A 14,366-nucleotide genomic window follows, 5' to 3' on the forward strand; every position below is an offset into this window, starting at 1 on the left:
GCTAATCTATTGGGGTCTCCCCGTGTGTGTTCGAATCTCATCCTCGTCGTAAATTGTTTTGGTTGCTTTTCGGTACACTTTTAAAGTTGTTTATAGAAATATACACAAATGGATTTTCTCTAGTTATACATATTTGTTGTACAGTGATAAGGACATTATGGAGAGTTATTCTTCAGAATCTGACGAGATGGCCGAGTGGTTAAGGCGATTGACTGCTAATCCATTGGGGTCTCCCCGCGTGAGTTCGAATCTCGTCCTCGTCGTAAATTGTTTGGTTGCTTTTCGGTACACTTTTAAAGTTGATTATAGAAATATACACAAATGGATTTTATTTAGTTATACCTATTTGTTGTACAGCGATAAGGACATTATGAGGAGTTATTCTGCAGAATCTGACGAGGTGGCCGAGTGGTTAAGGCGATGGACTGCTACTCCATTGGGGTCTCCTCGCGTGAGTTCGAAACTCATCCTCGTCGTAAATGTTTTGGTTGCTTTTCGGTACACTTTTAAAGTTGATTATAGAAATATACACAAATGGATTTTCTCTAGTTATACATATTTGTTGTAAAGTGATAAGGACATTATGGAGAGTTACTCTGCAGAATCTGACGAGGTGGCCGAGTGGTTAAGGCGATGGGCGACTAATCCATTGGGGTCTCCCCGCGTGAGTTCGAATCTCATCCTTGTCGTAAATTCTTTTGTTGCTTTTCGGTACACTTTTAAAGTTGATTATAGAAATATACACAAATGGATTGTCTCTAGTTATACATATTTTTTGTACAGTGATAAGGACATTATGGAGAGGTATTCTGCAGAATCTGACCTGGTGGCCGAGTCGTTAAAGCGATGGACTGCTAATCCATTGGGGTCTCCCCGCGTGAGTTCGAATCTCATCCTCGTCGTAAATTGTTTTGTTGCTTTTCGGTACACTTTTAAAGTTGATTATAGAAATATACACAAATGGATTTTCTCTAGTTATACATATTTGTTGTACAGTGATAAGGACATTATGGAGAGTTATTCTGCAGAATCTGACGAGGTGACCGAGTGGTTAAGGCGATGGACTGCTAATCTATTGGGGTCTCCCCGTGTGAGTTCGAATCTCATCCTCGTCGTAAATTGTTTTGATGCTTTTCGGTACACTTTTAAAGTTGATTATAGAAATATACACAAATGGATTTTCTCTAGTTATACATATTTGTTGTACAGTGATAAGGACATTATGGAGAGATTTTCTGCAGAATCTGACGAGGTGGCCGAGTCGTTAAGTCGATGGACTGCTAATCCATTGGGGTCTCCCCGCGTGAGTTCGAATCTCATCCTCGTCGTAAATTGTTTTGTTGCTTTTCGGTACACTTTTAAAGTTGATTATAGAAATATACACAAATGGATTTTTTCTAGTTATACATATTTGTTGTACAGTGATAAGGACATTATGGAGAGGTATTCTGCAGCATCTGACGAGGTGGCCGAGTGGTTAAGGCGATGGACTGCTAATCCATTGGGGTCTCCCCGCGTGAGTTCGAATATCATCCTCGTCGTAAATTGTTTTGTTGCTTTTCGGTACACTTGTAAAGTTGATTATAGAAATATACAGAAATGGATTTTCTCTAGTTATACATATTTGTTGTACAGTGATAAGGACATTATGTAGAGTTTTTCTTTAGAATCTTACGAAGTGGCCGAGTCGTTAAGGCGATGGCCTGCTAATCCATTGGGGTCTCCCAGTTAGAGTTCGAATCTCATCCTCGTCGTAAATTGTTTTGTTGCTTTTCGGTACACTTTTAAAGTTGATTATAGAAATATACACAAATGGATTTTCTCTAGTTATACATATTTGTTGTACAGTGATAAGGACATTATGGAGAGTTAATCTGCAGAATCTGACGAGGTGGCCGAGTGGTTAAGGCGATGGACTGCTAATCTATTGGGGTCTCCCCGTGTGAGTTCGAATCTCATCCTCGTCGTAAATTGTTTTGTTGCTTTCCGGTACACTTTTAAAGTTGATTATAGAAATATACACAAATGGATTTTCTCTAGTTATACATATTTGTTGTACAGTGATAAGGACATTATGGAGAGATGTTCTGCAGAATCTGACGAGGTGGCCTAGTGGTTAAGGCGATGGACTGCTAATCCATTGGGGTCTCCCCGCGTGAGTTCGAATCGCATCCTCGTCGTAAATTTTTGTGTTGCTTTTCGGTACACTTTTAAAGTTGATTATAGAAATATACACAAATGGATTTTCTCTAGTTATACATATTTGTTGTACAGTGATAAGGACATTATGGAGAGGTATTCTGAAGAATCTGACGAGGTGGCCGAGTGGTTAAGGCGATGGACTGCTAATCCATTGGGGTCTCCCCGCGTGAGTTCGAATCTCACTCTCGTCGTAAATTGTTTTGTTGCTTTTCGGTACACTTTTGAAGTTGATTATAGAAATATACACAAATGGATTTTCTCTAGTTATACATATTTGTTGTACAGTGATAAGGACATTATGTAGAGTTATTCTTTAGAAACTTACGAGGTGGCCGAGTGGTTAAGGCAATGGACTGCTAATCCATTGGGGTCTCCCCGTGTGTGTTCGGATCTCATCCTCGTCGTAAATTGTTTTGTTGCTTTTCGGTACACTTTTAAAGTTGTTTATAGAAATATACACAAATGGATTTTCTCTAGTTATACATATTTGTTGTACAGTGATAAGGACATTATGGAGAGTTATTCTTCAGAATCTGACGAGATGGCCGAGTGGTTAAGGCGATTGACTGCTAATCCATTGGGGTCTCCCCTCGTGAGTTCGAATCTCGTCCTCGTCGTAAATTGTTTGGTTGCTTTTCGGTACACTTTTAAAGTTGATTATAGAAATATACACAAATGGATTTTATTTAGTTATACCTATTTGTTGTACAGCGATAAGGACATTATGAGGAGTTATTCTGCAGAATCTGACGAGGTGGCCGAGTGGTTAAGGCGATGGACTGCTACTCCATTGGGGTCTCCTCGCGTGAGTTCGAAACTCATCCTCGTCGTAAATGTTTTGGTTGCTTTTCGGTACACTTTTAAAGTTGATTATAGAAATATACACAAATGGATTTTCTCTAGTTATACATATTTGTTGTACAGTGATAAGGACATTATGGAGAGTTACTCTGCAGAATCTGACGAGGTGGCCGAGTGGTTAAGGCGATGGGCGACTAATCCATTGGGGTCTCCCCGCGTGAGTTCGAATCTCATCCTTGTCGTAAAGTGTTTGGTTGCTTTTCGGTACACTTTTAAAGTTGATTATAGAAATATACACAAATTGATTTTCTCTAGTTATACATATTTGTTGTATAGTGATAAGGACATTATGGAGAGATGTTCTGCAGAATCTGACGAGGTGGCCGAGTGGTTAAGGCGATGGACTGCTAATCCATTGGGGTCTCCCCGCGTGAGTTCGAATCTCATCCTCGTCGAAAATTCTTTTGTTGCTTTTCGGTACACTTTTAAAGTTGATTATAGAAATATACACAAATGGATTTTCTCTAGTTATACATATTTTTTGTACAGTGATAAGGATATTATGGAGAGGTATTCTGCAGAATCTGACGAGGTGGCCGAGTCGTTAAGGCGATGGACTGCTAATCCATTGGGGTCTCCCCGCGTGAGTTCGAATCTCATCCTCGTCGTAAATTGTTTTGTTGCTTTTCGGTACACTTTTAAAGTTGATTATAGAAATATACACAAATGGATTTTCTCTAGTTATACATATTTGTTGTACAGTGATAAGGACATTATGGAGAGTTATTCTGCAGAATCTGACGAGGTGACCGAGTGGTTAAGGCGATGGACTGCTAATCTATTGGGGTCTCCCCGTGTGAGTTCGAATCTCATCCTCGTCGTAAATTGTTTGGTTGCTTTTCGGTACACTTTTAAAGTTGATTATAGAAATATACACAAATGGATTTTATTTAGTTATACCTATTTGTTGTACAGCGATAAGGACATTATGGAGAGTTATTCTGCAGAATCTGACGAGGTGGCCGAGTCGTTAAGTCGATGGACTGCTAATCCATTGGGGTCTCCCCGCGTGAGTTCGAATCTCATCTTCGTCGTAAATTGTTTTGTTGCTTTTCGGTACACTTTTAAAGTTGATTATAGAAATATACACAAATGGATTTTTTCTAGTTATACATATTTGTTGTACAGTGATAAGGACATTATGGAGAGGTATTCTGCAGAATCTGACGAGGTGGCCGAGTGGTTAAGGCGATGGACTGCTAATCCATTGGGGTCTCCCCGCGTGAGTTCGAATCTCATCCTCGTCGTAAATTGTTTTGTTGCTTTTCGGTACACTTTTGAAGTTGATTATAGAAATATACACAAATGGATTTTCTCTAGTTATACATATTTGTTGTACAGTGATAAGGACATTATGTAGAGTTATTCTTTAGAAACTTACGAGGTGGCCGAGTGGTTAAGGCGATGGACTGCTAATCCGTTGGGGTCTCCCCGCGAGAGTTCGAATCTCATCCTCGTCGTAAATTGTTTTGTTGCTTTTCGGTACACTTTTAAAGTTGATTATAGAAATATACACAAATGGATGTTCTCTAGTTATACATATTTGTTGTACAGTGATAAGGACATTATGGAGAGATTTTCTGCAGAATCTGACGAGGTGGCCGAGTCGTTAAGGCGATGGACTGCTAATCCATTGGGGTCTCCCCGCGTGAGTTCGAATCTCATCCTCGTCGTAAATAGTTTTGTTGCTTTTCGGTACACTTTTAAAGTTGATTATAGAAATATACACAAATGGATTTTTTCTAGTTATACATATTTGCTGTACAGTGATAAGGACATTATGGAGAGGTATTCTGCAGAATCTGACGAGGTGGCCGAGTGGTTAAGGCGATGGACTGCTAATCCATTGGGGTCTCCCCGCGTGAGTTCGAATCTCACTCTCGTCGTAAATTGTTTTGTTGCTTTTCGGTACACTTTTAAAGTTGATTATAGAAATATACACAAATGGATTTTCTCTAGTTATACATATTTGTTGTACAGTGATAAGGACATTATGGAGAGTTATTCTGCAGAATCTGACGAGGTGGCCGAGTGGTTAAGGCAATGGACTGCTAATCTATTGGGGTCTCCCCGTGTGTGTTCGAATCTCATCCTCGTCGTAAATTGTTTTGTTGCTTTTCGGTACACTTTTAAAGTTGTTTATAGAAATATACACAAATGGATTTTCTCTAGTTATACATATTTGTTGTACAGTGATAACGATATTATGGAGAGTTATTCTTCAGAATCTGACGAGGTGGGCGAGTGGTTAAGGCGATGGACTGCTAATCCATTGAGACTCCCCGCGTGAGTTCGAATCTCGTCCTTGTCGTACATTGTTTGGTTGCTTTTCGGTACACTTTTAAAGTTGATTATAGAAATATACACAAATGGATTTTCTCTAGTTATACATATTTGTTGTATAGTGATAAGGACATTATGGAGAGATGTTCTGCAGAATCTGACGAGGTGGCCGAGTGGTTAAGGCGATGGACTGCTAATCCATTGGGGTCTCCCCGCGTGAGTTCGGATCTCATCCTCGTCGTAAATTCTTTTGTTGCTTTTCGGTACACTTTTAAAGTTGATTATAGAAATATACACAAATGGATTTTCTCTAGTTATACATATTTGTTGTACAGTGATAAGGACATTATGGATAGTTATTCTTCAGGATCTTACGAGGTGGCCGAGTGGTTAAGGCGATGGACTGCTAATCCATTGGTTCTCCCCGCGTGAGTTCGAATCTCATCCTCGTCGTAAATAGTTTTGTTGCTTTTCGGTACACTTTTAAAGTTGATTATAGAAATATACACAAATGGATTTTCTCTAATTATACATTTTTGTTGTACAGTGATGAGGACATTATGGAGAGTTATTCTGCAGATTCTGACGAGGTGGCCGAGTCGTTAAGGCGATGGACTGCTAATCCATTGGGGTCTCCCCGCGAGAGTTCGAATCTCATCCTCGTCGTAAATTGTTTTGTTGCTTTTCGGTACACTTTTAAAGTTGATTATAGAAATATACACAAATGGATTTTCTCTAGTTATACATATTTGTTGTACAGTGATAAGGACATTATGGAGAGATTTTCCGCAGAATCTGACGAGGTGGCCGAGTCGTTAAGGCGATGGACTGCTAATCCATTGGGGTCTCCCCGCGTGAGTTCGAATCTCATCCTCGTCGTAAATTGTTTTGTTGCTTTTCGGTTCACTTTTAAAGTTGATTATAGAAATATACACAAATGGATTTTTTCTAGTTATACATATTTGTTGTACAGTGATAAGGACATTATGGAGAGGTATTCTGCAGAATCTGACGAGGTGGCCGAGTGGTTAAGGCGATGGACTGCTAATCCATTGGGGTCTCCCCGCGTGAGTTCGAATCTCACTCTCGTCGTAAATTGTTTTGTTGCTTTTCGGTACACTTTTAAAGTTGATTATAGAAATATACACAAATGGATTTTCTCTAGTTATACATATTTGTTGTACAGTGATAAGGACATTAATGAGAGGTATTCTGCAGAATCTGACGAGGTGGCCGAGTGGTTAAGGCGATGGACTGCTAATCTATTGGGGTCTCCCCGTGTGTGTTCGAATCTCATCCTCGTCGTAAATTTTTTTGTTGCTTTTCGGTACACTTTTAAAGATGTTTATAGAAATATACACAAATGGATTTTCTCTAGTTATACATATTTGTTGTACAGTGATAAGGACATTATGGAGAGTTATTCTTCAGAATCTGACGAGGTGGCCGAGTGGTTAAGGCGATGGATTGCTAATCCATTGGGGTCTCCCCGCGTGAGTTCGAATCTCATCCTCGTCGTAAATTGTTTGGTTGCTTTTCGGTACACTTTTAAAGTTGATTATAGAAATATACACAAATGGATTTTATTTAGTTATACCTATTTGTTGTACAGCGATAAGGACATTATGGAGAGTTATTCTGCAGAATCTGACGAGGTGGCCGAGTTGTTAAGGCGATGGACTGCTACTCCATTGGGGTCTCCTCGCGTGAGTTCGAAACTGATCCTCGTCGTAAATTGTTTGGTTGCTTTTCGGTACACTTTTAAAGTTGATTATAGAAATATACACAAATGGATTTTCTCTAGTTATACATATTTGTTGTACAGTGATAAGGACATTATGGAGAGTTACTCTGCAGAATCTGACGAGGTGGCCGAGTGGTTAAGGCGATGGGCGACTAATCCATTAGGGTCTCCCCGCGTGAGTTCGAATCTCATCCTCGTCGTAAATTGTTTGGTTGCTTGTCGGTACACTTTTAAAGTAGATTATAGAAATATACACAAATGGATTTTCTCTAGTTATACATATTTGTTGTATAGTGATAAGGACATTATGGAGAGATGTTCTGCGGAATCTGACGAGGTGGCCGAGTGGTTAAGGCGATGGACTGCTAATCCATTTGGGTCTCCCCGCGTGAGTTCGAATCTCATCCTCGTCGTAAGTTCTTTTGTTGCTTTTCGGTACACTTTTAAAGTTGATTATAGAAATATACACAAATGGATTTTCTCTAGTTATACATATTTGTTGTACAGTCATAAGGACATTATGGAGAGTTATTCTGCAGAATCTGACGAGGTGGCCGAGTGGTTAAGGCGATGGACTGCTAATCCATTGGGTCTCCCCGCGTGAGTTCGAATCTCATCCTCGTCGTAAATTGTTTTGTTGCTTTTCGGTACACTTTTAAAGTTGATTATAGAAATATACACAAATGGATTTTCTCTAATTATACATATTTGTTGTACAGTGATGAGGACATTATGGAGAGTTATTCTGCAGAATCTGACGAGGTGGCCGAGTGGTTAAGGCGATGGACTGCTAATCCATTGGGGTCTCCCCGCGTGAGTTCGAATCTCATCCTCGTCGTAAATTCTTTTGTTGCTTTTCGGTACACTTTTAAAGTTGATTATAGAAATATACACAAATGGATTGTCTCTAGTTATACATATTTGTTGTACAGTGATAAGGACATTATGGAGGGATATTCTGCAGAATCTGACGAGGTGGCCGAGTCGTTAAGGCGATGGACTGCTAATACATTGGGGTCTCCCCGCGTGAGTTCGAATCTCATCCTCGTCGTAAATTGTTTTGTTGCTTTTCGGTACACTTTTAAAGTAGATTATAGAAATATACACAAATGGATTTTTTCTAGTTATACATATGTGTTGTACAGTGATAAGGACATTATGAAGAGTTATTCTGCAGAATCTGACGAGGTGGCCGAGTGGTTAAGGCGATGGACGTCTAATCCATTGGGGTCTCCCCGCGTGAGTTCGAATCTCACTCTCGTCGTAAATTGTTTTGTTGCTTTTCGGTACACTTTTAAAGTTGATTATAGAAATATACACAAATGGATTTTCTCTACTTATACATATTTGTTGTACAGTGATAAGGACATTATGGAGAGTTATTCTTCAGAATCTGACGAGGTGGCCGAGTAGTTCAGGCGATGGACTGCTAATCCATTGGGGTCTCCCCGCGTGAGTTCGAATCTCATCTTCGTCGTAAAATTGTTTTGTTGCTTTTCTGTACACTTTTAAAGTTGATTATATAAATATACACAAATGGATTTTCTCTAGTTATACATATTTGTTGTACAGTGATAAGGACATTATGGAGAGTTATTCTGCAGAAGCTGACGAGGTGGCCGAGTGGTTAAGGCGATGGACTGCTAATCCATTGGGGTCTCCCCGCGTGAGTTCGAATCTCATCCTCGTCGTAAATTGTTTTTTGCTTTTCGGTACACTTTTAAAGTTGATTTTAGAATTATACACAAATGGATTTTCTCTAGTTATACATATTTGTTGTACAGTGATAAGGACATTATGGAGAGTTATTCTGCAGAAACTGCCGAGTTGGCCGAGTGGTTAAGGCGATGGACTGCTAATCCATTGTGGTCTCCCCGCGTGAGTTCGAATCTCATCCTCGTCGTAAATAGTTTTGTTGCTTTTCGGTACACTTTTAAAGTTGTTTATAGAAATATACACAAATGGATGTTCTCTAGTTATACATATTTGTTGTACAGTGATAAGGACATTATGGAGAGGTATTCTGCAGAATCTGACGAGGTGGCCGAGTGGTTAAGGGGATGGACTGCTAATCCATTGGGGTCTCCCCCCGTGAGTACGAATCTCATCCTCGTCGTAAATTGTTTGTTGCTTTTCGGTACACTTTTAAAGGTGATTTTAGAAATATACACAAATGGATTTTCTCTAGTTATACATATTTGTTGTACAGTGATAAGGACATTATGGAGAGTTATTCTGCAGACTCTGACGAGGTGGCCGAGTGGTTAAGGCGATGGACTGCTAATCCATTGGGGTCTCCCCGCGCGAGTTCGAATCTCATCCTCGTCGTAAATTGTTTTGTTGCTTTTCGGTACACTTTTAAAGTTGATTATAGAAATATACACAAATGGATTTTCTCTAGTTATACATATTTGTTGTACAGTGATAAGGACATTATGGAGAGTTATTCTGCAGAATCTGACGAGGTGGCCGAGTGGTTAAGGCGATGGACTGCTAATCTATTGGGGTCTCCCCGTGTGAGTTCGAATCTCATCCTCGTCGTAAATTGTTTTGTTGCTTTTCGGTACACTTTTAAAGTTGTTTATAGAAATATACACAAATTGATTTTCTCTAGTTATACATATTTGTTGTACAGTGATAAGGACATTATGGAGAGTTATTCTTCAGAATCTGACGAGGTGGCCGAGTAGTTAAGGCGATGGACTGCTAATCCATTGGGGTCTCCCCGCGTGAGTTCGAATCTCATCCTCGTCGTAAAATGTTTGTTTCTTTTCTGTACACTTTTAAAGTTGATTATATGAATATACACAAATGGATTTTCTCTAGTTATACATATTTGTTGTACAGTGATAAGGACATTATGGAGAGTTATTCTGCAGAATCTGACGAGGTGGCCGAGTGGTTAAGGCGATAAACTGCTAATCCATTGGGGTCTCCCCGCGTGAGTTCGAATCTCATCCTCGTCGTAAATTGTTTTTTGCTTTTCGGTACACTTTTAAAGTTGATTTTAGAATTATACACAAATGGATTTTCTCTAGTTATACATATTTGTTGTACAGTGATAAGGACATTATGGAGAGTTATTCTGCAGAAACTGACGAGTTGGCCGAGTGGTTAAGGCGATGGACTGCTAATCCATTGGGGTCTCCCCGCGTGAGTTCGAATCTCATCCTCCTCGTAAATTGTTTTGTTGCTTTTCGGTACACTTTTAAAGTTGATTATAGAAATATACACAAATGGATTTTATCTAGTTATACATATTTGTTGTACAGTGATAAGGACATTATGGAGAGTTATTGTGCAGACTCTGACGAGGTGGCCGAGTGGTTAAGGCGATGGACTGCTAATCCATTGGGGTCCCCCCGCGCGAGTTCGAATCTCATCCTCGTCGTAAATTGTTTTGTTGCTTTTCGGTACACTTTTAAAGTTTATTATAGAAATATACACAAATGGATTTTCTCTAGTTATACATATTTGTTGTACAGTGATAAGGACATTATGGAGAGTTATTCTTCAGAATCTGACGAGGTGGCCGAGTGGTTAAGGCGATGGATTGCTAATCCATTGGGGTCTCCCCGCGTGAGTTCGAATCTCATCCTCGTCGTAAATTGTTTGGTTGCTTTTCGGTACACTTTTAAAGTTGATTATAGAAATATACACAAATGGATTTTATTTAGTTATACCTATTTGTTGTACAGCGATAAGGACATTATGGAGAGTTATTCTGCAGAATCTGACGAGGTGGCCGAGTTGTTAAGGCGATGGACTGCTACTCCATTGGGGTCTCCTCGCGTGAGTTCGAAACTGATCCTCGTCGTAAATTGTTTGGTTGCTTTTCGGTACACTTTTAAAGTTGATTATAGAAATATACACAAATGGATTTTCTCTAGTTATACATATTTGTTGTACAGTGATAAGGACATTATGGAGAGTTACTCTGCAGAATCTGACGAGGTGGCCGAGTGGTTAAGGCGATGGGCGACTAATCCATTAGGGTCTCCCCGCGTGAGTTCGAATCTCATCCTCGTCGTAAATTGTTTGGTTGCTTGTCGGTACACTTTTAAAGTAGATTATAGAAATATACACAAATGGATTTTCTCTAGTTATACATATTTGTTGTATAGTGATAAGGACATTATGGAGAGATGTTCTGCGGAATCTGACGAGGTGGCCGAGTGGTTAAGGCGATGGACTGCTAATCCATTTGGGTCTCCCCGCGTGAGTTCGAATCTCATCCTCGTCGTAAGTTCTTTTGTTGCTTTTCGGTACACTTTTAAAGTTGATTATAGAAATATACACAAATGGATTTTCTCTAGTTATACATATTTGTTGTACAGTCATAAGGACATTATGGAGAGTTATTCTGCAGAATCTGACGAGGTGGCCGAGTGGTTAAGGCGATGGACTGCTAATCCATTGGGTCTCCCCGCGTGAGTTCGAATCTCATCCTCGTCGTAAATTGTTTTGTTGCTTTTCGGTACACTTTTAAAGTTGATTATAGAAATATACACAAATGGATTTTCTCTAATTATACATATTTGTTGTACAGTGATGAGGACATTATGGAGAGTTATTCTGCAGAATCTGACGAGGTGGCCGAGTGGTTAAGGCGATGGACTGCTAATCCATTGGGGTCTCCCCGCGTGAGTTCGAATCTCATCCTCGTCGTAAATTCTTTTGTTGCTTTTCGGTACACTTTTAAAGTTGATTATAGAAATATACACAAATGGATTGTCTCTAGTTATACATATTTGTTGTACAGTGATAAGGACATTATGGAGAGATATTCTGCAGAATCTGACGAGGTGGCCGAGTCGTTAAGGCGATGGACTGCTAATACATTGGGGTCTCCCCGCGTGAGTTCGAATCTCATCCTCGTCGTAAATTGTTTTGTTGCTTTTCGGTACACTTTTAAAGTAGATTATAGAAATATACACAAATGGATTTTTTCTAGTTATACATATGTGTTGTACAGTGATAAGGACATTATGAAGAGTTATTCTGCAGAATCTGACGAGGTGGCCGAGTGGTTAAGGCGATGGACGTCTAATCCATTGGGGTCTCCCCGCGTGAGTTCGAATCTCACTCTCGTCGTAAATTGTTTTGTTGCTTTTCGGTACACTTTTAAAGTTGATTATAGAAATATACACAAATGGATTTTCTCTACTTATACATATTTGTTGTACAGTGATAAGGACATTATGGAGAGTTATTCTTCAGAATCTGACGAGGTGGCCGAGTAGTTCAGGCGATGGACTGCTAATCCATTGGGGTCTCCCCGCGTGAGTTCGAATCTCATCTTCGTCGTAAAATTGTTTTGTTGCTTTTCTGTACACTTTTAAAGTTGATTATATAAATATACACAAATGGATTTTCTCTAGTTATACATATTTGTTGTACAGTGATAAGGACATTATGGAGAGTTATTCTGCAGAAGCTGACGAGGTGGCCGAGTGGTTAAGGCGATGGACTGCTAATCCATTGGGGTCTCCCCGCGTGAGTTCGAATCTCATCCTCGTCGTAAATTGTTTTTTGCTTTTCGGTACACTTTTAAAGTTGATTTTAGAATTATACACAAATGGATTTTCTCTAGTTATACATATTTGTTGTACAGTGATAAGGACATTATGGAGAGTTATTCTGCAGAAACTGCCGAGTTGGCCGAGTGGTTAAGGCGATGGACTGCTAATCCATTGTGGTCTCCCCGCGTGAGTTCGAATCTCATCCTCGTCGTAAATAGTTTTGTTGCTTTTCGGTACACTTTTAAAGTTGTTTATAGAAATATACACAAATGGATGTTCTCTAGTTATACATATTTGTTGTACAGTGATAAGGACATTATGGAGAGGTATTCTGCAGAATCTGACGAGGTGGCCGAGTGGTTAAGGGGATGGACTGCTAATCCATTGGGGTCTCCCCCCGTGAGTACGAATCTCATCCTCGTCGTAAATTGTTTGTTGCTTTTCGGTACACTTTTAAAGGTGATTTTAGAAATATACACAAATGGATTTTCTCTAGTTATACATATTTGTTGTACAGTGATAAGGACATTATGGAGAGTTATTCTGCAGACTCTGACGAGGTGGCCGAGTGGTTAAGGCGATGGACTGCTAATCCATTGGGGTCTCCCCGCGCGAGTTCGAATCTCATCCTCGTCGTAAATTGTTTTGTTGCTTTTCGGTACACTTTTAAAGTTGATTATAGAAATATACACAAATGGATTTTCTCTAGTTATACATATTTGTTGTACAGTGATAAGGACATTATGGAGAGTTATTCTGCAGAATCTGACGAGGTGGCCGAGTGGTTAAGGCGATGGACTGCTAATCTATTGGGGTCTCCCCGTGTGAGTTCGAATCTCATCCTCGTCGTAAATTGTTTTGTTGCTTTTCGGTACACTTTTAAAGTTGTTTATAGAAATATACACAAATTGATTTTTTCTAGTTATACATATTTGTTGTACAGTGATAAGGACATTATGGAGAGTTATTCTTCAGAATCTGACGAGGTGGCCGAGTAGTTAAGGCGATGGACTGCTAATCCATTGGGGTCTCCCCGCGTGAGTTCGAATCTCATCCTCGTCGTAAAATGTTTGTTTCTTTTCTGTACACTTTTAAAGTTGATTATATGAATATACACAAATGGATTTTCTCTAGTTATACATATTTGTTGTACAGTGATAAGGACATTATGGAGAGTTATTCTGCAGAAACTGACGAGTTGGCCGAGTGGTTAAGGCGATGGACTGCTAATCCATTGGGGTCTCCCCGCGTGAGTTCGAATCTCATCCTCCTCGTAAATTGTTTTGTTGCTTTTCGGTACACTTTTAAAGTTGATTATAGAAATATACACAAATGGATTTTATCTAGTTATACATATTTGTTGTACAGTGATAAGGACATTATGGAGAGTTATTGTGCAGACTCTGACGAGGTGGCCGAGTGGTTAAGGCGATGGACTGCTAATCCATTGGGGTCCCCCCGCGCGAGTTCGAATCTCATCCTCGTCGTAAATTGTTTTGTTGCTTTTCGGTACACTTTTAAAGTTTATTATAGAAATATACACAAATGGATTTTCTCTAGTTATACATATTTGTTGTACAGTGATAAGGACATTATGGAGAGATATTCTGCAGAATCTGACGAGGTGGCCGAGTGGTTAAGGCGATGGACTGCTAATCCATTGGGGTCTCCTCGCGTGACTTCGAATCTCATCCTCGTCGTAAATTGTTTTTTGCTTTTCGGTACACTTTTAAAGTTGATTATATAAATATACA

General features: G+C 39.6%; 63 non-coding genes across 63 annotated transcripts in view; all 63 read left to right on the forward strand.

Moving 5' to 3' along the window:
* Trnas-gcu (transfer RNA serine (anticodon GCU)) overlaps positions 1-49 on the forward strand; it is an 82-nt gene extending 33 nt beyond the window's left edge. Inside the window, exon 1 of the tRNA in view lies at positions 1-49. This exon is cut by the window's left edge and continues 33 nt beyond it. This is a non-coding gene — a tRNA (tRNA-Ser).
* Positions 50-181: 132 nt separating this feature from the next.
* On the forward strand, positions 182-263 carry Trnas-gcu (transfer RNA serine (anticodon GCU)). Its single transcript has one exon. It is a non-coding gene; the product is annotated as a tRNA-Ser (tRNA).
* Positions 264-394: 131 nt separating this feature from the next.
* Positions 395-476, forward strand: Trnas-gcu (transfer RNA serine (anticodon GCU)). The gene has a single exon. It is a non-coding gene; the product is annotated as a tRNA-Ser (tRNA).
* Positions 477-607: 131 nt separating this feature from the next.
* On the forward strand, positions 608-689 carry Trnas-acu (transfer RNA serine (anticodon ACU)). The gene has a single exon. It is a non-coding gene; the product is annotated as a tRNA-Ser (tRNA).
* A 131-nt stretch (positions 690-820) lies between these two features.
* Positions 821-902, forward strand: Trnas-gcu (transfer RNA serine (anticodon GCU)). Its single transcript has one exon. It is a non-coding gene; the product is annotated as a tRNA-Ser (tRNA).
* Positions 903-1,033: 131 nt separating this feature from the next.
* Positions 1,034-1,115, forward strand: Trnas-gcu (transfer RNA serine (anticodon GCU)). Its single transcript has one exon. It is a non-coding gene; the product is annotated as a tRNA-Ser (tRNA).
* A 131-nt stretch (positions 1,116-1,246) lies between these two features.
* Trnas-gcu (transfer RNA serine (anticodon GCU)) lies at positions 1,247-1,328 on the forward strand. The gene has a single exon. It is a non-coding gene; the product is annotated as a tRNA-Ser (tRNA).
* Positions 1,329-1,459: 131 nt separating this feature from the next.
* On the forward strand, positions 1,460-1,541 carry Trnas-gcu (transfer RNA serine (anticodon GCU)). Its single transcript has one exon. It is a non-coding gene; the product is annotated as a tRNA-Ser (tRNA).
* A 344-nt stretch (positions 1,542-1,885) lies between these two features.
* Positions 1,886-1,967, forward strand: Trnas-gcu (transfer RNA serine (anticodon GCU)). The gene has a single exon. It is a non-coding gene; the product is annotated as a tRNA-Ser (tRNA).
* A 131-nt stretch (positions 1,968-2,098) lies between these two features.
* Trnas-gcu (transfer RNA serine (anticodon GCU)) lies at positions 2,099-2,180 on the forward strand. Its single transcript has one exon. It is a non-coding gene; the product is annotated as a tRNA-Ser (tRNA).
* Positions 2,181-2,311: 131 nt separating this feature from the next.
* On the forward strand, positions 2,312-2,393 carry Trnas-gcu (transfer RNA serine (anticodon GCU)). Its single transcript has one exon. It is a non-coding gene; the product is annotated as a tRNA-Ser (tRNA).
* A 344-nt stretch (positions 2,394-2,737) lies between these two features.
* On the forward strand, positions 2,738-2,819 carry Trnas-gcu (transfer RNA serine (anticodon GCU)). Its single transcript has one exon. It is a non-coding gene; the product is annotated as a tRNA-Ser (tRNA).
* Positions 2,820-2,950: 131 nt separating this feature from the next.
* Positions 2,951-3,032, forward strand: Trnas-gcu (transfer RNA serine (anticodon GCU)). The gene has a single exon. It is a non-coding gene; the product is annotated as a tRNA-Ser (tRNA).
* Positions 3,033-3,163: 131 nt separating this feature from the next.
* Positions 3,164-3,245, forward strand: Trnas-acu (transfer RNA serine (anticodon ACU)). The gene has a single exon. It is a non-coding gene; the product is annotated as a tRNA-Ser (tRNA).
* Positions 3,246-3,376: 131 nt separating this feature from the next.
* Trnas-gcu (transfer RNA serine (anticodon GCU)) lies at positions 3,377-3,458 on the forward strand. Its single transcript has one exon. It is a non-coding gene; the product is annotated as a tRNA-Ser (tRNA).
* A 131-nt stretch (positions 3,459-3,589) lies between these two features.
* On the forward strand, positions 3,590-3,671 carry Trnas-gcu (transfer RNA serine (anticodon GCU)). Its single transcript has one exon. It is a non-coding gene; the product is annotated as a tRNA-Ser (tRNA).
* A 131-nt stretch (positions 3,672-3,802) lies between these two features.
* Trnas-gcu (transfer RNA serine (anticodon GCU)) lies at positions 3,803-3,884 on the forward strand. Its single transcript has one exon. It is a non-coding gene; the product is annotated as a tRNA-Ser (tRNA).
* Positions 3,885-4,015: 131 nt separating this feature from the next.
* On the forward strand, positions 4,016-4,097 carry Trnas-gcu (transfer RNA serine (anticodon GCU)). The gene has a single exon. It is a non-coding gene; the product is annotated as a tRNA-Ser (tRNA).
* A 131-nt stretch (positions 4,098-4,228) lies between these two features.
* Positions 4,229-4,310, forward strand: Trnas-gcu (transfer RNA serine (anticodon GCU)). The gene has a single exon. It is a non-coding gene; the product is annotated as a tRNA-Ser (tRNA).
* Positions 4,311-4,441: 131 nt separating this feature from the next.
* On the forward strand, positions 4,442-4,523 carry Trnas-gcu (transfer RNA serine (anticodon GCU)). Its single transcript has one exon. It is a non-coding gene; the product is annotated as a tRNA-Ser (tRNA).
* A 131-nt stretch (positions 4,524-4,654) lies between these two features.
* Positions 4,655-4,736, forward strand: Trnas-gcu (transfer RNA serine (anticodon GCU)). The gene has a single exon. It is a non-coding gene; the product is annotated as a tRNA-Ser (tRNA).
* A 131-nt stretch (positions 4,737-4,867) lies between these two features.
* Trnas-gcu (transfer RNA serine (anticodon GCU)) lies at positions 4,868-4,949 on the forward strand. Its single transcript has one exon. It is a non-coding gene; the product is annotated as a tRNA-Ser (tRNA).
* Positions 4,950-5,080: 131 nt separating this feature from the next.
* On the forward strand, positions 5,081-5,162 carry Trnas-gcu (transfer RNA serine (anticodon GCU)). The gene has a single exon. It is a non-coding gene; the product is annotated as a tRNA-Ser (tRNA).
* Positions 5,163-5,505: 343 nt separating this feature from the next.
* Trnas-gcu (transfer RNA serine (anticodon GCU)) lies at positions 5,506-5,587 on the forward strand. Its single transcript has one exon. It is a non-coding gene; the product is annotated as a tRNA-Ser (tRNA).
* A 131-nt stretch (positions 5,588-5,718) lies between these two features.
* Trnas-gcu (transfer RNA serine (anticodon GCU)) lies at positions 5,719-5,799 on the forward strand. The gene has a single exon. It is a non-coding gene; the product is annotated as a tRNA-Ser (tRNA).
* A 131-nt stretch (positions 5,800-5,930) lies between these two features.
* Trnas-gcu (transfer RNA serine (anticodon GCU)) lies at positions 5,931-6,012 on the forward strand. Its single transcript has one exon. It is a non-coding gene; the product is annotated as a tRNA-Ser (tRNA).
* Positions 6,013-6,143: 131 nt separating this feature from the next.
* On the forward strand, positions 6,144-6,225 carry Trnas-gcu (transfer RNA serine (anticodon GCU)). The gene has a single exon. It is a non-coding gene; the product is annotated as a tRNA-Ser (tRNA).
* A 131-nt stretch (positions 6,226-6,356) lies between these two features.
* Trnas-gcu (transfer RNA serine (anticodon GCU)) lies at positions 6,357-6,438 on the forward strand. Its single transcript has one exon. It is a non-coding gene; the product is annotated as a tRNA-Ser (tRNA).
* Positions 6,439-6,569: 131 nt separating this feature from the next.
* Trnas-gcu (transfer RNA serine (anticodon GCU)) lies at positions 6,570-6,651 on the forward strand. Its single transcript has one exon. It is a non-coding gene; the product is annotated as a tRNA-Ser (tRNA).
* Positions 6,652-6,782: 131 nt separating this feature from the next.
* Positions 6,783-6,864, forward strand: Trnas-gcu (transfer RNA serine (anticodon GCU)). The gene has a single exon. It is a non-coding gene; the product is annotated as a tRNA-Ser (tRNA).
* A 344-nt stretch (positions 6,865-7,208) lies between these two features.
* Trnas-acu (transfer RNA serine (anticodon ACU)) lies at positions 7,209-7,290 on the forward strand. The gene has a single exon. It is a non-coding gene; the product is annotated as a tRNA-Ser (tRNA).
* A 131-nt stretch (positions 7,291-7,421) lies between these two features.
* Trnas-gcu (transfer RNA serine (anticodon GCU)) lies at positions 7,422-7,503 on the forward strand. Its single transcript has one exon. It is a non-coding gene; the product is annotated as a tRNA-Ser (tRNA).
* A 131-nt stretch (positions 7,504-7,634) lies between these two features.
* On the forward strand, positions 7,635-7,715 carry Trnas-gcu (transfer RNA serine (anticodon GCU)). The gene has a single exon. It is a non-coding gene; the product is annotated as a tRNA-Ser (tRNA).
* Positions 7,716-7,846: 131 nt separating this feature from the next.
* Positions 7,847-7,928, forward strand: Trnas-gcu (transfer RNA serine (anticodon GCU)). Its single transcript has one exon. It is a non-coding gene; the product is annotated as a tRNA-Ser (tRNA).
* A 131-nt stretch (positions 7,929-8,059) lies between these two features.
* Positions 8,060-8,141, forward strand: Trnas-gcu (transfer RNA serine (anticodon GCU)). The gene has a single exon. It is a non-coding gene; the product is annotated as a tRNA-Ser (tRNA).
* A 131-nt stretch (positions 8,142-8,272) lies between these two features.
* Trnar-ucu (transfer RNA arginine (anticodon UCU)) lies at positions 8,273-8,354 on the forward strand. Its single transcript has one exon. It is a non-coding gene; the product is annotated as a tRNA-Arg (tRNA).
* A 131-nt stretch (positions 8,355-8,485) lies between these two features.
* Positions 8,486-8,567, forward strand: Trnas-gcu (transfer RNA serine (anticodon GCU)). Its single transcript has one exon. It is a non-coding gene; the product is annotated as a tRNA-Ser (tRNA).
* A 132-nt stretch (positions 8,568-8,699) lies between these two features.
* Positions 8,700-8,781, forward strand: Trnas-gcu (transfer RNA serine (anticodon GCU)). Its single transcript has one exon. It is a non-coding gene; the product is annotated as a tRNA-Ser (tRNA).
* A 130-nt stretch (positions 8,782-8,911) lies between these two features.
* On the forward strand, positions 8,912-8,993 carry Trnas-gcu (transfer RNA serine (anticodon GCU)). The gene has a single exon. It is a non-coding gene; the product is annotated as a tRNA-Ser (tRNA).
* Positions 8,994-9,124: 131 nt separating this feature from the next.
* Trnas-gcu (transfer RNA serine (anticodon GCU)) lies at positions 9,125-9,206 on the forward strand. Its single transcript has one exon. It is a non-coding gene; the product is annotated as a tRNA-Ser (tRNA).
* Positions 9,207-9,336: 130 nt separating this feature from the next.
* Positions 9,337-9,418, forward strand: Trnas-gcu (transfer RNA serine (anticodon GCU)). The gene has a single exon. It is a non-coding gene; the product is annotated as a tRNA-Ser (tRNA).
* Positions 9,419-9,549: 131 nt separating this feature from the next.
* Trnas-gcu (transfer RNA serine (anticodon GCU)) lies at positions 9,550-9,631 on the forward strand. Its single transcript has one exon. It is a non-coding gene; the product is annotated as a tRNA-Ser (tRNA).
* Positions 9,632-9,762: 131 nt separating this feature from the next.
* Trnas-gcu (transfer RNA serine (anticodon GCU)) lies at positions 9,763-9,844 on the forward strand. Its single transcript has one exon. It is a non-coding gene; the product is annotated as a tRNA-Ser (tRNA).
* A 130-nt stretch (positions 9,845-9,974) lies between these two features.
* Trnas-gcu (transfer RNA serine (anticodon GCU)) lies at positions 9,975-10,056 on the forward strand. The gene has a single exon. It is a non-coding gene; the product is annotated as a tRNA-Ser (tRNA).
* A 130-nt stretch (positions 10,057-10,186) lies between these two features.
* On the forward strand, positions 10,187-10,268 carry Trnas-gcu (transfer RNA serine (anticodon GCU)). Its single transcript has one exon. It is a non-coding gene; the product is annotated as a tRNA-Ser (tRNA).
* A 131-nt stretch (positions 10,269-10,399) lies between these two features.
* Trnas-gcu (transfer RNA serine (anticodon GCU)) lies at positions 10,400-10,481 on the forward strand. Its single transcript has one exon. It is a non-coding gene; the product is annotated as a tRNA-Ser (tRNA).
* A 131-nt stretch (positions 10,482-10,612) lies between these two features.
* Positions 10,613-10,694, forward strand: Trnas-gcu (transfer RNA serine (anticodon GCU)). Its single transcript has one exon. It is a non-coding gene; the product is annotated as a tRNA-Ser (tRNA).
* A 344-nt stretch (positions 10,695-11,038) lies between these two features.
* On the forward strand, positions 11,039-11,120 carry Trnas-acu (transfer RNA serine (anticodon ACU)). The gene has a single exon. It is a non-coding gene; the product is annotated as a tRNA-Ser (tRNA).
* A 131-nt stretch (positions 11,121-11,251) lies between these two features.
* Trnas-gcu (transfer RNA serine (anticodon GCU)) lies at positions 11,252-11,333 on the forward strand. Its single transcript has one exon. It is a non-coding gene; the product is annotated as a tRNA-Ser (tRNA).
* A 131-nt stretch (positions 11,334-11,464) lies between these two features.
* Positions 11,465-11,545, forward strand: Trnas-gcu (transfer RNA serine (anticodon GCU)). Its single transcript has one exon. It is a non-coding gene; the product is annotated as a tRNA-Ser (tRNA).
* A 131-nt stretch (positions 11,546-11,676) lies between these two features.
* On the forward strand, positions 11,677-11,758 carry Trnas-gcu (transfer RNA serine (anticodon GCU)). Its single transcript has one exon. It is a non-coding gene; the product is annotated as a tRNA-Ser (tRNA).
* Positions 11,759-11,889: 131 nt separating this feature from the next.
* Trnas-gcu (transfer RNA serine (anticodon GCU)) lies at positions 11,890-11,971 on the forward strand. The gene has a single exon. It is a non-coding gene; the product is annotated as a tRNA-Ser (tRNA).
* A 131-nt stretch (positions 11,972-12,102) lies between these two features.
* On the forward strand, positions 12,103-12,184 carry Trnar-ucu (transfer RNA arginine (anticodon UCU)). Its single transcript has one exon. It is a non-coding gene; the product is annotated as a tRNA-Arg (tRNA).
* Positions 12,185-12,315: 131 nt separating this feature from the next.
* On the forward strand, positions 12,316-12,397 carry Trnas-gcu (transfer RNA serine (anticodon GCU)). Its single transcript has one exon. It is a non-coding gene; the product is annotated as a tRNA-Ser (tRNA).
* A 132-nt stretch (positions 12,398-12,529) lies between these two features.
* Trnas-gcu (transfer RNA serine (anticodon GCU)) lies at positions 12,530-12,611 on the forward strand. The gene has a single exon. It is a non-coding gene; the product is annotated as a tRNA-Ser (tRNA).
* A 130-nt stretch (positions 12,612-12,741) lies between these two features.
* On the forward strand, positions 12,742-12,823 carry Trnas-gcu (transfer RNA serine (anticodon GCU)). Its single transcript has one exon. It is a non-coding gene; the product is annotated as a tRNA-Ser (tRNA).
* Positions 12,824-12,954: 131 nt separating this feature from the next.
* Positions 12,955-13,036, forward strand: Trnas-gcu (transfer RNA serine (anticodon GCU)). Its single transcript has one exon. It is a non-coding gene; the product is annotated as a tRNA-Ser (tRNA).
* A 130-nt stretch (positions 13,037-13,166) lies between these two features.
* Positions 13,167-13,248, forward strand: Trnas-gcu (transfer RNA serine (anticodon GCU)). The gene has a single exon. It is a non-coding gene; the product is annotated as a tRNA-Ser (tRNA).
* A 131-nt stretch (positions 13,249-13,379) lies between these two features.
* Trnas-gcu (transfer RNA serine (anticodon GCU)) lies at positions 13,380-13,461 on the forward strand. The gene has a single exon. It is a non-coding gene; the product is annotated as a tRNA-Ser (tRNA).
* A 131-nt stretch (positions 13,462-13,592) lies between these two features.
* On the forward strand, positions 13,593-13,674 carry Trnas-gcu (transfer RNA serine (anticodon GCU)). The gene has a single exon. It is a non-coding gene; the product is annotated as a tRNA-Ser (tRNA).
* Positions 13,675-13,804: 130 nt separating this feature from the next.
* Positions 13,805-13,886, forward strand: Trnas-gcu (transfer RNA serine (anticodon GCU)). The gene has a single exon. It is a non-coding gene; the product is annotated as a tRNA-Ser (tRNA).
* Positions 13,887-14,017: 131 nt separating this feature from the next.
* On the forward strand, positions 14,018-14,099 carry Trnas-gcu (transfer RNA serine (anticodon GCU)). Its single transcript has one exon. It is a non-coding gene; the product is annotated as a tRNA-Ser (tRNA).
* A 131-nt stretch (positions 14,100-14,230) lies between these two features.
* Positions 14,231-14,312, forward strand: Trnas-gcu (transfer RNA serine (anticodon GCU)). Its single transcript has one exon. It is a non-coding gene; the product is annotated as a tRNA-Ser (tRNA).
* The last annotated feature ends 54 nt before the right edge of the window (positions 14,313-14,366 follow it).

The sequence above is a fragment of the Euprymna scolopes genome, chromosome 29 (assembly GCF_053919585.1).
Source record: "Euprymna scolopes isolate OS-2025 chromosome 29, ASM5391958v1, whole genome shotgun sequence".
Lineage (NCBI taxonomy): Eukaryota > Metazoa > Mollusca > Cephalopoda > Sepiida > Sepiolidae > Euprymna > Euprymna scolopes.